The sequence below is a fragment of the Vulpes vulpes genome, chromosome 1, assembly GCF_048418805.1.
Source record: "Vulpes vulpes isolate BD-2025 chromosome 1, VulVul3, whole genome shotgun sequence".
NCBI lineage: Eukaryota > Metazoa > Chordata > Mammalia > Carnivora > Canidae > Vulpes > Vulpes vulpes.
Window position 1 is genome coordinate 37,055,632 of NC_132780.1, and position 19,023 is coordinate 37,074,654.

General features: G+C 36.9%; 1 pseudogene; it reads right to left on the reverse strand.

Moving 5' to 3' along the window:
* LOC140597798 (uncharacterized) overlaps positions 1 to 18,574 on the reverse strand; it is an 83,050-nt pseudogene extending 64,476 nt beyond the window's left edge.
* Positions 18,575 to 19,023: the final 449 nt, after the last annotated feature.

Below are 19,023 nucleotides of genomic sequence, written 5' to 3' on the forward strand. Positions count from 1 at the left end.
GCGCCCTTTTTAATTTATTCTTATTTTTTAAAATAATTTTTAAAGGATTTTATTTATTTATTCATGAGGGACACAGAGAGAGAAGGAGAGTGAGAGGGGAGGAGAGAGAGAGGCAGAGACACAGGCAGAGGGAGAAGCAGGCTCCATGCAGGCAGCCTGGTATGGGACTCAATCCCAGGTTTTCAGGATCACCCCTGGGCTGAAGGTGGCGCTAAACCGCTGAGCCACCTGGGCTGCCCTTATTCTTATTTTTTAAAGATGTATTCATTTTAGAGAGAGGGGGAAAAGAGAGAAAGTGGGGAGAGGGAGTAGAGGGAGAGAGAGAGTCCTAAGTGTACTCCATGCTGAGCACAGAGCCCATGCAGGGCTCAATCTCAAGACCCTCTGATCACTACCTGAACTGAAACTAAGGGCTGGGTGCTTAACTGACTAGGACACCCAGGCACCCATGAACCATTTTAATATTTATTGAGACTTGTTTTATGGTCTTGAATGTGGTTTATCTCAATGACTATTTGAATGTGGTTTATCTCAATGACTATTTCCTGTGCACTTCTGTATTCTGCTGTTGTTGGGCATTGTATTCAATGAGTGCCAAATAGGTCAAGTAGGTTGAATGGATTTTTAGGTCTATTTACTTCCCATTTTTCTATCTGTTTGTTCTATTAATTATTGACAGATGAGTGCTGAATTCTTCAAATTTAATTGTGGATTTATCTATTACTTTTTAAGTATGTTTTGCTTCATTTATTTTGAAGCTTTCTAATCAGATGCAGACACCTTTATGGTTGCTGTGTCTTCTTTATAAGTTGATCCTTTTGTTATTATGAATTGTCTTCTTTCTGTTAATTAGACTTGTTATTTTATATTGCCTATTGTCGATACATTAATATGTATTGTTCAGTCTTTTATGATTAGTATGTGTATGGTATAGCCTTTTTATACTTTCACTTTTAACATAATCTATATTATCATCTGCATCCTTATATTTAAAGTTTATTTCTCACTGACATATTTAGATCTTTTATTTAAATAGAATATTAATAGTTTATTTTATTTTTTAAAATATTTTTTTATCTATTAATGAGAGACACAGATAGAGAAGCAGAGACATAGACAGAAGCAGGTTCCTCACAGGGAGCCCAATCCGGGACTTGATCTCAGGACCCCAAGATCACTCCCTGAGCTGAAGGCAGACTCTCAACTGCTGAGCCACCCACGTGTCCCTAATAGTTTATTTTATTATTTTTTTCCTAATAGTTTATTTTATTTTTTTTTCTAATAGTTTATTTTAAGGCAATTATTGAATTGTTTGAACCTACTGTCTTGCTAGTTATATTCTACTTTTCCCATCTGTTACTTATTTGCTTTTTAACTGCCTTTTATTTTATTTCTATTTTATTTCTATCATTGGCTGTGGTATAGGCAGTGAGATAGTAGATAATTTTGACTCTTTCTAGAATTGTTTTTAAACTTTAGGGAATTCTTAGAGTAACCTTTATTTTAGTGAAAATTTAGTCCCACTACTAATTCCTGATCCTTATTGGGTCTCTACTGAATATTCTGACCTATCGAAAAGAACTCTTTACTATGGCTGGTTGTTACTCAAATGACTTCTAGCTCTGTGCAAGTCTTGGAGACCATCAGGTTCAGTTCCAGTTACTCTTTGTTGGATCCTGTGCAGTTTTATCTTCTAGGTATACTGCTGAATATTTAGCAAGGACTCAAGAGGGCTCCAGTGCATATTTCTGGAGCTTGTCTTCTACATGACTTCCTTCTTCTGGAACCCATGAGTTTTTCATCACTTCAGCCTTCCTGAACTCCAGATAAAGTCACACTCTGAGGTGCTGGGGTTGAGGACTGGGACATAGTTTCGTATGTATTATAAAATATTCTTTTTGCCAATCAAACATTTTTCATTTGTTTAGAATCTCAGTCTTCCATCCTTTTGGTACAAGGTTATCTGCAGCTTTCAGTGCCTACTGAACCATCTACCACCTCTACCCCCATAAGTCTCCATGAAGGCTGTTGTTAATTAACTAAAGTTGTATGCCATCTTTGAAAAACAGTTTGCATTCTTTTTAGAGTTCACAGTCATATTTTTTGGTATTTAATATGTTTCTGTGCTGAACAAGGTTTCTTTCATCCCATTCTTTCCTTCTGAATGTGTTTCTTTTTGTTAGCATACATTCTCCAGTGTTCTAAAACAAGGATCTATAAAAGTTAACTGATTATTCTTTGTACTTCTGAAAACATGTTTTTTTTTTTTTTTTTTCAAATCTGAATGTACTTTAAGGGACTACAAATTTTGAGGCTAACAGTAGCCTTTATCAGCATCTTGAAGATATAAGAGAAAAAAAATATTTTAAAAGATTTTATTTATTTCTTCATGAGAGACACAGAAAGAGGCAGAGACATAGGCAGAAGGAGAAGCAGGCTCCATGCAGGAAGTCAGATGTGGGACTCGATCCTGGGACTCCAGGATCACACCCTGAGCCAAAGGCAGATGTGCTTAACTGCTGAGCCACCCAGATGTCCCCCCCAAAAAAATTTTTTTAAAAAAGATATAAAAAGTGATGAAATACAGAAAAAATTCTGAGATAATTGACAAAAATTTAATGGTTCAGTAATTTTATGAAATATAAATAGGTTAAATACTCCAATTAAAAGATTAAATTTATTAGGTTGCATAAATACATACACACATACATCATGATATACTACTTACAAGAGAAACATAATAAGCTCACCTATGCAGAAATAAAATTTTGTAAAATTGAACACCTAATCTACAAACCTAGAAGTGGAGTTCCTAGACAGAGTAATAAGTTCTGGAGGGAAAATTAATATAACAACTGGATAAAATAAGTAAAATTTATATAGAAAGATAACTTAAAAGAATGTACAAAGTATTAGAGGCAATAGTAAATTAATCAAAGTCATAGGATACAAGTTAAAAATTAAGAAAAATTTATTGAAATTCTGTGAACTACTAACAAAGATTGAAAATAATATTTATTAGAGCCTCAAAATTAGGAATTAATCCATCAAAAGACTTTTTATACACTCTCTACACAGAAAGTCTCCATACAGAAAACTATAAAATATTACCAAGGGGAACTTACGATCTAAATAAATGGAATATTAAATGTGCTAATACGTTAAATATGTTAATGTAACATGTTCACAGATTAGAAAAAGCAGTATTGTAAAGTTTTATTTTTTCCCCAACTTGATTTATAGATTCAATGCAATACCAGTTTAAATTCCAGCAAGTGTATGTGTACATTTATAAGCCAATTCTTCTATTTATATGGAAATGAAAAGGACCAGTAAAAGCCCAGGAAATTTGAAGAATAAAGTTAGAGCAAGAGTAAAGGGGAAAGAGAGAAGAATATAATGGGACTTGATTTATTATAAAAAGACCATTGAAATGACCAGAGGAAAAAAAAAAAGGAGCCAGACTTTTATGAAGTAGTTAGGGTAGTTGCATATCCATATGGAACAAAATAGCACAAAAGTCAATTCCAGATTGATGTAGGCTAAATATAAAAGATAACATCACAAATTTCCTAGAAGGTAAAATAAGATAATATTTTTATGATCTGGGGAAAGGTGGCAAAGATTCGTTGAAAGAGACACCAAAAACATTTAGCATAAGAGAAAAGATTGATAAGTAGTACTCTACTCATTAAAAGGGAAAAAAACATCCTTGCCCATCAAATGACAAGATTAAAACCATGACAGGCTATTATTTATATACCAACTCATTAACTGTATGCAAAACTATATAGGATCACTATAAACCTATAAGAGAAAGTTAGGTAACTTAAAAACAATGAAAATATTCCAAAGAAAATGAACATCAGCCAATAAGCACATGAAAGATGCATAACATCCTCAGTGACCATGGAAGAGCAGATTAAAACATTGTGTGTGTTAGTATTAACACATATGGTAAACAAAAAATAAAAATTTTGATTAATAAAATGTATTTAATATGTAATGTAGTAATTACTGATTATTTAAGTAGATACATACAATGAAAATTTATACATGATAGTTCAAAATATTTAATAGTATTCCTACATTACAAAGTAAAATTTAAGATTTATTTTAAAGGCCAAATTTTCTGAGTGTTTTGCAATGAAATAGAAATAAATAACCCTAGGTTGACCAAAATATTATTGAGTTAGAAAATAAGAAATGCACAGAAGGAAAAGCCTTGTGTCTAAGATAATAACAATAATGAATACGTTATGCCTATTAACTCACTTAGATTATACATAAACAAGGAGGTAGATGCTATAATTATTCCTTGGAAACTGAGGCGACAGGTAAGTTAAGGGAACTACTTGATGTGCTTCTTTTATTCATCAAAGTATGACGGCTGCTCTGGAGTTAACAGATCAGTGATCTGTTCTCCTGATCTCAGCCCCCTGCACCTTCAAACAGGTTCATTTGGAAGACCTCAATGTCATCACCAGATGTTACAATGTGTAGTCACCTTTTATATTTTCTTTAGCTTTGTTCTGTTTTCTACCAGTTTGAACCTATTATTACCTGTACACAGCATTTTCTTAAACATTCTATTCCAAGGCTTGTTCCCTTTCTCCTTTATGGGACTAAGGTTTTTTCCTTCCAATTTTGGGAGGCATATTTTCTGTAATTCTAAAAGAATTAGTGGAAGATTAGGTATCTCAATATGTTAATTCTTCCATTATGCATCCTGAGGTAGAAAACACCAGAAGTATTTAAAACAGAGATGTATAGGGTATATACATCTATGCCAGCAAGACTATTCAGTTTAATTTTTTTTTAAGCCAGTCAAAGCAGACATTTTTAATTATGTACTTGAGAAAACGGTTGTGTCTATAACTGATAGATTTTCTTCTCAATTGTAGGTGAAAACAAACAAAAAAATACACAATTTTCTTGGTGACTACTCCAATCTCTACCTCATCCAAAGCATGTTTAAAAAACAACTTTATCAGCAACCCATGTTCACACTTGTTAAATGAAATATCATTAATGGGATCTCAAGTGTGACAAAACAGCCAATAACTGCTTGGTTTTTAAGAAATGCCACCTCACAGGCTGAAATGGGGTTGTGAAGAGAAGTGTTTGTTGAGTACCTGCTATACATACTAAATTTAATAACTTTTTGAAAACATATTATGTGTTAGGTACTATGATAAGTGTGTTATATTTATTATTAGTTCACTTGCTTTTCAGAATAATCCTAAAATGAGTTTCCCCATTTTAAAAGTGGTAAGACCAAGGCTCATAAGATGAGGAGTAAACAACCTAAAAGAACTGTCTAGTCATTAATTATATAAAAGTTGGAGGGTAAATTATTCATACAGCTAGAAATGGTAAAATCAGGCAAAATATCATGTTTCTCAATCTGTTTTTTCCCATAACTGGGTTTTCTTACAATGCCAATGTCAGATTATTGACCATGTAAACTTATTTTTCTCAGTCTTATCATTTTGATAGTTCTTCTGGAAAACTGCAAACTGCATACAGTATTTGCAACTTTGTTAAGACACTAGTTAAAGTAGAATTGGAATACATGGATCCTAATTCTCAGGGGATTGTCTCATCATTTGACCGCATATGTTCATGATCCAATTTTAGAAACTTGGCCAACTCAAATTAAAACATTCCAGTTTGCTAATCACCCTCCAGGACTGACTGCCCAAGAGATGAGAGAACATATGTTGGTAACTGATTCAGCCTTATCTTGTTCCAACTACATTTTATTATAAACAAAATAATTTATGTGCGACAATTACAATGATTCCAACCATTATTTTCAGAACAGCTTTTCATCCACTAGGTATGAGGAATTTAATCACTTACTTTATCAAAATTACATGTCACTGGTACAGAGCTAATCTCACTTTGTAAACTCACTTGTCAGACAGTTTGCAGGTTTGAAGTGTTCTGAGTGTAGAATGTGCAATCAAATAAACTAATTTGCATTTTAAAATGCACTTTTTGTTTATTTTAATTTTCTTCATGTTAATAATATTGTATTTCCTTATGGCTGATGTACCACAGGCAGTATAGAAATTACTGGATTTTATGAATATTTAACACTATATTCTTTTTGGATGATGTAGTCTTTGTTTGATATAACAAGGGATTGCATTTGTAGACAGCATTTTTTTTGGAAATTTGTAGAGTTTTAAGTAGGTGGGTTGTACTGATTATAAGCATCTAAATGTTTGAAGGGACCTTAAAAGAATTTTATTTTCTTTAAGATACAAAACATGATATTTCCCCCTCATTTTTGTATAGAATTGCCAAATGTGTAAAAGGTCAGATAGTTGTCCAAAGTCATAAAAGAATTTTAGTCACAGAAAGTAGATGAGAACACAGGTTCCCTCTTTTCTTGTATATTTACTTATTATATTTTAAAAGTCTGATAAAGTGTTCTCCTAGTAATCTGTAGTATGATTATTTAGGATTAAATGGTGTGGAGGGGGCAACTCTGGCTATTTCTATATCATTCTTACCTAGGAGCATATAGTACAATTTACATATATAATTTTGAGGATGAACTGCTAAACACTGGATGATAAATACAAAACAATATCAAGTTTTCGGATACTGAACATTTGGAAGACATCAGTTCACTGTGCCACATAAAGCCACTAGCTTCTCATGTATATCAAAATGTCATTCTAGGACCAAAAATGATCTTAACAGAAACTTTTAATTCCATGTGTCTTAAAACAAATATAAAATTTTTGTACAATACTTATCAGTAAATTCTATTTGAAATTTTCTATGCTAGACATTTTCATAGACATTTGGTCCTTGCAACACCTTTTTCATTAAGTGAAACAATTATTACCACATTTCCATTTTATTATTTTATTTTACTCTTTCTATTTTAAAAATTAAAAAAAAAAAAAGCTGAAGGTAATTTAGTTTAAATCACTTCCTCCAAATTTCCTGCATTTGAAGCGACAGATTTGGAAGCATCTCCCAGGTCTTAACTCAGGTTATGGTTGTAATTCACCATATTCTTATGCTAATACACTTTTTATACAATGTCCTGCTTGCAAGTCAGCTGTTCTTGACTAAATTTTGTTACCTGTAGCAGGAAGAGAACGAAATTAATTTGCTGTCAAAAACAGTGAAACTGGAATGTCCTATCAGTGAGTTATACATTGTTATCCCAAATAGTGAACCACTTGACTTGTAGCAGACAGGACTTCCAAATAGTTAGGGATGATTTAAACTCAGGCTGTGTTAATTTTTAAATAGAGAGAATAAATATAAAAAAATAAGTAAATAAATAAAAACAAAATAAATAGTGATACAGTAAACTCAGTATTATATAAAAATGGATTATTATTTTAAATTCATAATCTTGGTGAAGAAACAGGTGGTTGTAAATGATACTTGAAGGCCTGTGCAGAGTTCTGATTTATATGATGGTGATTGAAATAGAATAGCTATTTGATATAATTTTAGAAGACAGTTATTTTTCAAACGTGTAGTGTTCTTACATTTTATAAAGGTAAAAACACCAATTTTGCTTTCAAATAAAAATTTTGAAATTTCATTCATATGTAGTACCGCTGTACAATATCCAGTGTTCCTCTCATTCTTTTTAACTTTTACTTGTTTTTTAGAAGATATCATAAGAAGGCTAGAACAATATTCACCTAAATAATAAATCATTATCATTTATATATTAGCTCATTTTTTTTTTTACTGCAATATCAGTAAAGATTTAGTGTTTTGTATTTTCAGGAAACTTTCATTTTAAATTAAATATTTTATTCTAAATTAAAGAAAAAGGAAAGTGTTACTATAATCTCACTCAATTCCCTAGAATCCATTCTTCCAAATGTAAACTGAATGTTTGGATATGTAAATGTTCTTGTTTGTACTTGTTTGTTTTCAAAAAGGAAAAAAAATTATTGTGTGTTATTTTTTTTTAAATGACTCATTGAATGAATGAGTCTAGTCTTTTCATTCACAAAAGGCTGATTTTCACAATTTTGGACATGGGATAAACTATTTTTTTTTAAGAATTTTTTTTTTAATTTTTTTTTTTATTTATGATAGTCACAGAGAGAGAGAGAGAGAGGCAGAGACACAGGCAGAGGGAGAAGCAGGCTCCATGCACCGGGAGCCTGACGTGGGATTCGATCCCAGGTCTCCAGGATCGCGCCCTGGGCTAAAGGCAGGCGCCAAACCGCTGCGCCACCCAGGGATCCCCAAGGGATAAACTATTAATTTAATATTGGACTCTGAAAATTCATCATGCCTCTGCTTTTCTAGTTTTGTCCAAAGCAGCAGAGGTGGTCATTTCTGTGAGATCCTGCCACTGTCCATTAGTGATATATCTTTCTTATTCTCTAATTTCCAATCTATGTAATTAGCGACTGAATCCCTCCCCAACCCCAAATACATAAATTGAAGCCTTAAACCTACTGTGACTAACTTCTAAGGACTTCAGAAGGTAATTAAGGTTAAATGAGGTCATGAGGGTGGAACTCTAATCCAAGAGAACTGATGTCCTTATAAGAGGAAGAGACATCACAGAACTCACTCCCTCAAGCACAGAGGAAAGGTCATGTGAGGACACAGAAGAAGGCATCTTTCTGAAAATCAGTAAGAGAACTTATCTACAACCAATCCTGAAGGTGCCTTGATTTTGAACTTCTAGAAATATGAGAAAATATGTTTCTACTGTTTAAGCCATGCAGCCCGTGATATTTTGTTATGGCAGCCTGAGCACACTAATACATATTTTTAAAGAACTTTTCTTAATTTTTATGACTTGTAGATTAAGCTTTTTATTTTTCTCTTTATGCTAATCTTCTCAGAAGTGCTTTTTTTGCTGCCTGGTAGCATCTTTAACATTCTACCTCCCACAGAGAGATAATATCTAAACTTATAAAATTAGAAATGACTCTAAATTCTAGGAACTATATTGGAATAAGAGTAGAAAAACTATCCATCAAAAAGTAGACTTACATGATCTCTATGAAAATCCCAATGCTATTTTTTTTGCAGAAATAAAAATAGCTATTCCAAAACTCATAAGGAATCTCAAGAGAACCAGGATAGCCAAGACAATTTTGAAAAAGAAGAATGAAGTTGGAGTTCTCACACTCCAACTTCACACACATTACTGATGACAGTAATCAAAACATTGTAGTACTGAAATAAAGACAGACATATAGATCAATGGGAAAGAACAAAGAATCCAGTAATAAACTCTCTTCTAAATAGTCAAATGATTATTTGGCAAAGGTGCCACAATCATTCAATGGGAAAAGGAGAGATTTTTAAACAAATGATATTAAGGAAATAGCATATTCACAAGTAACATAATGAAATGGTACACTTACCTTACACTATACATAAAACAACTCAAAATGAATCAAAGACTTAAATGTACGAAATAATACTGTAAAATTTTTAGAAGAAAAGGGGAAAATCTTCATGATACAAGACTTGGAAATGACTCCTTTGATATGACATGAAAAGCAAGGCAACAAAAATTAAAATAGATAAAGTGAATTTTATCAAAAGTGAACATTTCTGTACATCAAAGGACATAATCAATAGAGTGAAAAGGCAGCCTACAGAAGGGAAAAATATTTGCATATCATATACTTGATAAGTGTTTAATATCCAGAATACATAAAGAACTACAATTCAACAACAAAACAATCTAATTTAAAAAATGGTCGAAGAGTTGAATAGACATTTCTCTTTTTTTAAAAAAGATTTTATTTATTTATTTATGAGAAACACAGAGAGAGAGAGGCAGAGACATAGACAGAGGGAGAAGCAGACTCCTCACAGGGAGCCCAATCCGGGACTCTATCTCCAGACCCAGGATTATGCCCTGAGCTGAGGGTAGACACTCAACTGCTAAGCTACCCAGGCATCCTTGAATAGACATCTCTGAGAAGATACAGAAATGGTCTGTCCTATAAGTTCATGAAAAGATGGTCAACGTTAGGAAAATGCAATTCAAAACCACGGTGAGCTACCACCTCACACCCATTATGATGGCTACTGTAAAAAAGATAAGTTACAAGTGTTGTGAGGGATGTGGAGAATAGAGATTCTTATACACTATTGTTGGATGTATAAAAAGGTACAGTTACTATGAAAAACAGTATAGAGTTTCCTCAAAAAATAAAAATAGAATTACCATATGATCTAGGAATTTCACTTTTGGTTTTATACCTATTATAAATAGAATTGTGTCTCAAAATTCCTAACCCCTAGAACCTCAGAAAGTGATTATATTTGGATTTAATCTTTTTTTTAAAAGATTTTATTTATTTATTTATTCATGAGAGACACAGAGAGAGAGAGAGAGAGAGAGGCAGGGACAGAGGCAGGGGGAGAAGCAGGCTCCATGTAGGAGCCCAGTGTGGAACTTGATCCCGGACCCGTGGATCCTGGACCTTTGGATCAAGCTCTGAGCCAAAGGCAGAGGCTCAACCACTGAGCCACCCAGATGTCCCTGAATTTAATCTTTAAAGAGATAATTAAATTTAAATAAGTTTGGACCTAACTTAATATGACTGGTGTTTTCATAAGAAAAGAAAATTAGGATACAGATTTACCCAGATGAAAGACCATGTGACAACACAGGGAGAAAATGGCCATTTACAAGATAAAAAGAAGATCCTAAGAAATCAACTGCTGTGGTCTAAATTATTTCGATCTTCCAATATTCAAATGTTAGAATTCTAATGCCCAATGTGATGATGTTAGGAGATGAGGTCTTCGGCAGGTAAATAGATTAAGGTTGGATCTTCATGAATGGGATTAGTGGTTTTATAAAAAAGATCCCACAGTAATGCTCAGTTCCTTTTAGAGGAGGGCACATGAGAAGTCTGCCTCTTGGAAGAGCCCTCACCCAACCAATTGTGAGAAATATATTTCTGTTCTTTATAAGCTACCCAGGTAGTGGATTTTTGTTATTGCAGCTTGAAGAGATTAAGACACTAACTCTGAAGCATTTTTTGTAATAATCAAAAAAGGTGAAAGCAACGCAAGTATCCATTGACAGGTGAATAGATAAACAGAAGTGGAATACTATTCAGCCTTTTAAAAAGGTAGGAATTCTGAAACTTGTTACATGGATAAATCTTGAGGATACTCTGGTTAGTGAAATAAGCCAATAACATAAAACCCCAAATACTGTATGATTCCATTTATAAGAGGTCTCTAGAGTAGTCAAATTCAGGGACAGGAGTAGAATGCTGATTGACAAGGGCTAGAGTGAAGGGGAAATGACAAGTTATTCAATGGGTATGGAACTTCAGTTTTGCAAGATGAAGAGTTCTGGAGATTGGTGGCACAACGGGAATGCACTTAACACTTACTGAACTATATACTTAAAAATGATTAAGGCAATTGGGATCCTTGGGTGGCTCAGTGGTTTAGTGCCTGCCTTTCGCCCAGGGTGTGATCCTGGAGTCCTGGGATCGAGTCCCACATTGGGCTCCTTGCATGGAGCCTGCTTCTCCCTCTGCCTGTGTCTCTGCCTCTCTCTATTTGTGTGTGTCTCTCATGAATAAATAAAAAAATCTTAAAAAAATGATTAAGGCAGTAAATTTTATGTTATATGAGTTTTATCACAATATTAAAAACACATCAATGCAATGTGATGATTCTGTGTAGCTGTTAGTGGTTGTTACTGCTTTGAATATCAATATGAAAATTGATTTGGCTATTGTATTAGATACACAAAAATTAGTTGCCAGGTAAAGCGCAAGATACCTAGTTAAATTTGAAGTCAGATAAAAATAGATAATTGTTAGTATATATGTATCCCAAGTATTGCAAGGCACATACTTCTACTAAAAACAGTATTTGCTCTTTACCTGAAAAGTAAATATAACTGGGTACTCTTTGTTTTTATTTGCTATATCTGGTGACTCTAATACAAATGTACATTTTCATGTTGCCTTCCTATAAAGAGTACATACTAATCTATGTAAAAGAAATTCAGTATTTAGTATTTGAGTATTTAGATTATAAAGTAAGGGTACATCTGAAATGTCAAGTGACACTCTGAGTACCATAGGTGGCCCTGGTAAAGGAGTTCCTTTTATAAATAATTCCAACCTCTAGTTTTTACTCTAGTTTTTTAGTCACTGTGTTATGGCACTTGAAATATTTCTACATTTACACCTATTTGTCTCATTTTGAAATATGATTTTTTTTGGTAGGGGTAATATCAAAAGCATATGCTGAAAAAAAATTCCTAAGATGTAAAGTAATTGCTTTACACACACACATACATGTACACACATATTTATTTCTGTGACCAAATAAATCTATTAAGTGGTGAGTCAAATCAGTTAAACCATGAAAAATTCTCTATTGATTCTTAATCATTGTCATCCTAACTCAGATTAGTCAATCAAACAAAACAGTCATATACAAATAAGGGACAGCAGGAAAAAACATGAAATTTATAATTATTAAGTCTGTGTTTGAATATAGGATGTGCTATTTTTTGGCTTGGTTCCTGGACAGATCATATAGCATCTTTAGTAACACAGATGTAATAATAATACCTATTTCTCAGGGTCATTGTGCAAATTGAAACAGTAGCAACCTATCTCAGGATAGGTAAACATGTAGAAAGGTATCAGGACATGACTTATTTGAGAGGAGTAAATAAAGGTGGGGTTGACAAGAGGCTGAAGTGATGCCACTGGAGAATTGGAAGAGGTAGAGAGAGGGTTCTCAGGAAGCAAAGAAGAGAAATAGACATTAAAAGGTAGAAATGCATGAAAGTGATGATCCAGACAAATCATGGACTTCCTACATATTTCTTGGTGTTTCTCACTATTGACAAAACACGTTAACAGAGGAAAAAGAACCAGTTGTTGTGAATAAAGGAATTGAGGGGTGCCTGGGTGGCTCAGTCAGTTAAGCATCACATTCTTTATTTCTGCTGAAGTCATGATCTTAGGGCCCTGAGGCTGAGCCCCCATGCTAGGCTCCATGCTTAAGTGTAGAATCTTCTTGAGATTCTCTCTCTCCCTCTCTCTCTGCTGATCCCCACTCCTTGTGGGCTCTCTAAATAAATAAATATATATATTTTTTAAAAAAACCAAAAGAATAAAGGAATTGAGTAGAGGAGAGATTCTGGATTTCTTTCCTTTTCTTATTTTACAGATTAATATCCTGAATATACTCTGGAACAAAATGGAAAAAAAGGAAATAATATATAGAACAATTAATAGTAGCCATGTATTTTATTAAATTTTTAACACACTAACACTATTGAGTACTTAAAATGATACAGCTATTGTTATATCTTTCTTAGAGATAAGGAAATTCAGATGCAATGCACTTAAGAAGCCTAAGATCATACAGCTCATTAAGTGGCACAACATAGATTCAAATCTAGACTATCTAAACAAAGTGCATGCTTTTATGTATGACACACATAACCATCCTGAATTTTATGTTCTTTCTTCCTATTGTGTCCAAAGAACAAGTAGACATACACATTTAATAAGCTCAAATTTCACAAAGCTCATTGGTGCCTAGCCCTGGGAGACACAGAAGAATATTACACAACATACACACACACGCACACACACATACAAATATATAAAAATATGTATGCATACATAATACACACATATAAAAACACACCTATATGGCATGGATAGTTAAAATACTGGTGGAAATGAGTGATTTCATGGTTTTTTAAAGGATGAAATACAGATATGGCTGACATACTGATAAGTTCATTTTCCATACACATCAAAATCAGAAGAAATCTAGTCATAAAGCAAGGAGACAGAATTCATGACTCCATCTTCACACTTATTTGCTTTAGTACATTAGAGAACAAGCAAATTTAAATGAACAAATACTTTAAAAACTTTTTAAGCATTGTGTTTTTGGGTGCTATAGTATCTTGAATACCTTGTCAAAATAATAAAGTTAATTCAACAATTGTGGTAGAAGTAGTCAATGAGTAAATACTAACATATTTAATATTCAGTGCTGAAATAGCAATGCATGTATCTAGGAGGAATTAAAAATGGATCCCTGTCTTACACTACTCACAAAAATTAACACCAGTTGAATTAAAACGCTGATTGTATTCTTGCCATAGTGCAAGAAAGTCTAGACAGTTCATGTACAATGTTAAACACCTAGAGTATTTAGAAACTCAGAATTTACCAAATGAAATTTAAACCATTTGTATGCAAAAGATATATATATATATATACCAAGCAAGACCAATAGATATACAATACATCTGGGAAAAATGAAAATGCGTAACATGCCATGAGTTCATTTCAGTAATACACAAAAAGTTCTTACAAATTGACAGGAAAAATACAAAACACACAGTATAAAAATGAACAAAGATATGAATATACAATGCACCAAGAGCCAATCCAAATGACTAACACACTTGGGAAAAAGGAAGTTGACTAGTTATTAGGGAAACAGAAATCAATATGATTTAACCTTGAGAGAAAGTTTAAATGCTCTAAAACCTAGTGTTGATGTGGACATGAGAAGAAAGGGTAGTCTCAGATTCCTGGTTGAAATGTACTGTGATTTAATTTTGTTCAGCCTTCTGATGCAGGAGCCTCAGTATTATTAACCTGTAAAATGAAAATATGACAATATCTACTAAGAAAAAAAAATCTTATTGTGCCCAAGATTGCGAATCCGAGAAACCACCAAGGAGCCAACACCGATGCAAGCGCACAAGGGTTTATTAGCAAGGTCGAGCTTGGGTCCGAGTATACCTGACACAGTGGAGCAGGGACTTGGACCCCGAAGTGGGTTACAGCTGGGTTTTTTATAGGCTGGTCTAGGGGATTTTCAGAAGGGGTGGAGGAATTTCTCAAGTTCTGTTTACATTCTGATATGGGGCTTTCAAGGGCATTGAGCTCTGTTCTCATTCTAATATGGGACTTTCTACCATGGGCGTGGCCTCTGTTGTCTTTCTGATATGGGATCCCCTGCCGAGGACATTCTGCAGTTTTTCCTGTAAAGTTCAGCTCTTATTCACAGGGGCCTAAGATGGCTGTACTTGTGCTAATGCTAAACTTGAGGTGGAATGGCCTGAGTTTTTCTCGGCCTCCACATTTCCCCCTCTCAGAGGAACCTAAGGAAGGACCCAATCATGGGTCCAGATTGGTCTCAGAGTAAGCCAGTGGGAATGACTAAACCATGATTCAAACCAACCTTGTTGCTGTTCTCGCTCCCGTTTACGTCTAGCCAAACCTTTTCTGACTTTTGCCATAGATTCCCGGACTATTCCTGAGTGATCAGTAAAGAAGCAACACTCCTCATTTGGGGCAACACATAACCTCCCCCCCACACTTGCTTGCAAAAGCCTCTCTACAGTTAAGATGGTCCCATCTTTTTAAACCTTAAAAGACTTTAAAAGCAAGGCTGAATTGGGTGCACATTTTAAAATGGCTAATGGGGATTGGTTCTGGCATAAAGAGGACAGAGCATAAGCAACATTAGTGGGGTAAGTGAGAACGGCGCAGTCTTAACAAAGTCCTTGAGAACAGCGTGTGGGTCTGCTGGCTGGACATGGGTGTAGTGGACCCAGGGAGTAATCCTGCTGAACTTGAGAGCGGTGGGAGTGGTCAGGATCACGATGTAGGGTCCCTTCCAGTGAGATTGAAGTGTCTGGTGTTGGTATCTCTGCACGTGCACCCAGTCACCTGGCCGGTATCAATGGGAGCCCGGGGGTGGCCCAGTCTCGTAGAGGGCCCTCAGCTTAGGCCACACCTGCTCATGGGTTTGTTTTAACATTTGGAGGGAGAAAAGGAGTTGGTAATCATCAAACTCAGCAAGCACCTCAGGTTTTAAATTGGGGATAATAGGTGGAGGAATACCAACCATGATCTCGTAGGGAGTCGGTCCATCTTATATGGGAAGTTCCTCACCCTATAAAGGGCAAAGGGGAGGAGAGTCACCCAGTCCCCGCCAGTCTCCAGGGCTAATTTAGTTAAGGTCTCCTTTAATGTTCTGTTCATCCTCTCTACCTGTCCTGAGCTTTGAGGCCTATATGCACAAGGTAATTTCCAATCTGTCCCAAGTACTAGTGCCACTCCCTGTGTTACCTTAGAGACGAATCCTGGGCCATTGTCTGATCCAGTCTTAACAGGAAAACCATACCTCGGTAAGATGTCTTCCAGCAGTTTCTTGGTCACGGTCTGTGCTGTTTCATGTTTGGTGGGAAATGCCTCTGTCCATCCTGGAGGACAGTTTGCGACTGTGGGATCCTTAAGACGGTTTCTTTCCGTGCATCTGTCAACCATCTTTGTCCATCCTTTAATTTGACCCAAGGTAGCTCACCTCTGCTCTGCAGATCTGGGCTCTTTTAGCTGAGGCCCGGTATCCTAGAGCCGCTATGGTTTGGAGCAAGTCCCTGGTGCTTCGCAGGCATGTGTCCTGGCCCTCCACCACCAACAGGATATCAAATGAGCGTGCTCAGAACAGAACTCACCCAAGTCTTCATGTAAGGCCTCATCAAAGATGGTCGGTGAATTTTTGAATCTTTGTGGTAGTCGAGTTCAGGTGAGCTGGCCATTAATGCCTTTCTCAGGGTTCGTTCATTCAAAGGTGAAGAGGTCTTGGCTCTTGGGTGCTAAAGGCAGGCTGAAAAAGGCGTCTTTTAAATAGAGGAGGGTGTATGGGTCTGGAACCGTAGGGTGCATATCCTCTACTCGCCGGTTGACTTCCCTTAAGTCCTGGGTTGGCCTGTAATCGTTAGAGTGTGGTTTCCGAACCGACAGCAAGTTTTGTTCCATGCCAATTGGCAAGGCCTCAATATGCCCGAGTCCAGTAGTTGCTGTATGTGGGGTGTGATTCCTGTACGCGCTACGAGAGGCATGGGGTATTGGCGAACCCTGACAGGGTGTGCCCCCGGCTTTAGTTCTATGTATATGGCTGGTTGGTGCCGGGCCTGCCCAATTCCCCCAGTTTTTGCTCACACTTGGGGAAATTCCCACAGCCAATGGTCAATGTCAGTCATTGGGGCTGAGGGCAATTTGATGGAGATGATATTCGTTTTCTAAACTCAGGACAAGCACCTGAATAGGGTGCCCCTCCTTGTTTAGGATTTTTGCCCCTTTGGGGTGGAAGCGAATTTGTGCCCCCATCTTGGTGAGCAAGTCCCGACCTAACAACGGGTAGGGACACTCAGGGATGACCATGAAGGAACGGGATACCCGGCCCATGCCTAGATCCTCAGTTCTTCAGGTAGTCCAGGAGTACTATTTGGTGCCCGTGGCCCTTTGCACCCATGATGTCTTGTTTCCCAATTTCTCTTGGGGTTGTAATAAAACCGAATGTTGTGCCCCAGTGTCCACTAGGAATTCAACAGGTTGCCCCTCCACTCTGAGAGTTACCCTGGGCTCGGGGAGGGGTGTCGAATCCCGACTTCCCTAGTCCTCCAGATCCTCCATCTCCAAGATCTTGGCAGGGGCCTTAGGTCTTTTGTTAAGACAGTATTTCACCCAGTGGCCCTCTTCTTTGCAATAAGCACATTGGTTTTTGTTCAGCTTAGGGCGGTCCCGACGGGGACCAGGGAGCCTCTTTACCTGTCCCTGAAGCCAGCTTCTTGAGGTGCCTCCATCTTTCCTGTGGGTCATCCATGGTTGTGGCCAGCAGGATCTTGGCCAGGTTTTGGGTATGCCAGTCACTTAGTTTGGTTTGTTGCTCTTCCTGACTTTATTATTATAGACTCTTTCTGCTACTATAAATCCTGCAAGCTCTTCTCTCCTAGTATTCTCTCTAAGAAGGCTGCTGGACTCTCATCCTTACCCTGTCTTACATAACCGTACCTCGGCCAGATTGGTAGGCTTGCATGCGGCAGCCTGGAGACCTGCCATTAGAGTCTGGAGGTGGACCCGGAGTCTCTCCTTACCTTCAGCCAAGTTCAGCTTTGGGGGGTAAAAATGGTTTTAGCCAAGGAGGGGAATTCTCAATCGTGTCCTGCCAGACCAGGATGTAGGCACCTGGTCAGGGTGGCCATTCGGTTTGTCCCTTTAGATCATGGCCTTAACCTATAAGATAATAGGTAAGTGGAGAGCTCCTTCTTGGGGCCATCCCACGCCAAAGGTTGGCCATTTTGACATGCAGTAAGTTTGAAATTTCCCTCTCCTTATGTAAACAGTTATGACAGTTAACAAAGATACAGTAATACAGACAAATGCACAGTTAACAAGGACATAGTAACACAGACAAATGTTCCCGTGCAGCTGCATAGACAAAACAGAAAGTAACCCGAAGGGCGGGCAGCCGGTCCTCCTTACAGATGAGGACCTCCGTCCCCCTTACAGATGAGGACCCTGTCCTCCTTACAGATGAGGACCCCCATCCTCCTTACAGATGAAGACATCCATCCCCCTTACAGATGAGGACCCCCATCCCCCTTACAGATGAGGACCCCGTCCTCCTTACAGATGAGGACCTCCGTCCTTCTTAGAGATGAGGACCTTGTCCTCCAGGCGGGGGCAAGGGACATCTCCTCAAGACCCCTGTAAACGGCCCGCCAGTACATCCGCCTAAGCCACTACAGATTGGAATTCCTACAGGTAAAAGTACAGTTTAGAGCTCTCAGAGAATATGCGCGCAAAAGGTGGAAAAAGTTGAGTGCACTCACCACGCATGAAAACCTCTGGATAGGGTCCTGGAGGTTTTGGATTCCGGACGAGCCCCCAAATGTTGTGCCCAAGATTGCGTATCCGAGAAACCACCAAGGAGCCAACACCGATGCAAGCACATGAGGGTTTATTAGCAAGCTCGAGCTTGGGTCAAGTATACTCCATACAGCAGAGTCCAAAGTGGGTTACAGCTGGGTTTTTTTATAGGCTGGTCTAGGGGATTTTCAGAAGGGGTGGAGGAATTTCTCAAGTTCTGTTTACATTCTGATATGGGGCTTTCAAGGGCATTGAGCTCTGTTCTCATTCTAATATGGGACTTTCTGTCACTGGCTTGGGCTCTGTTCTT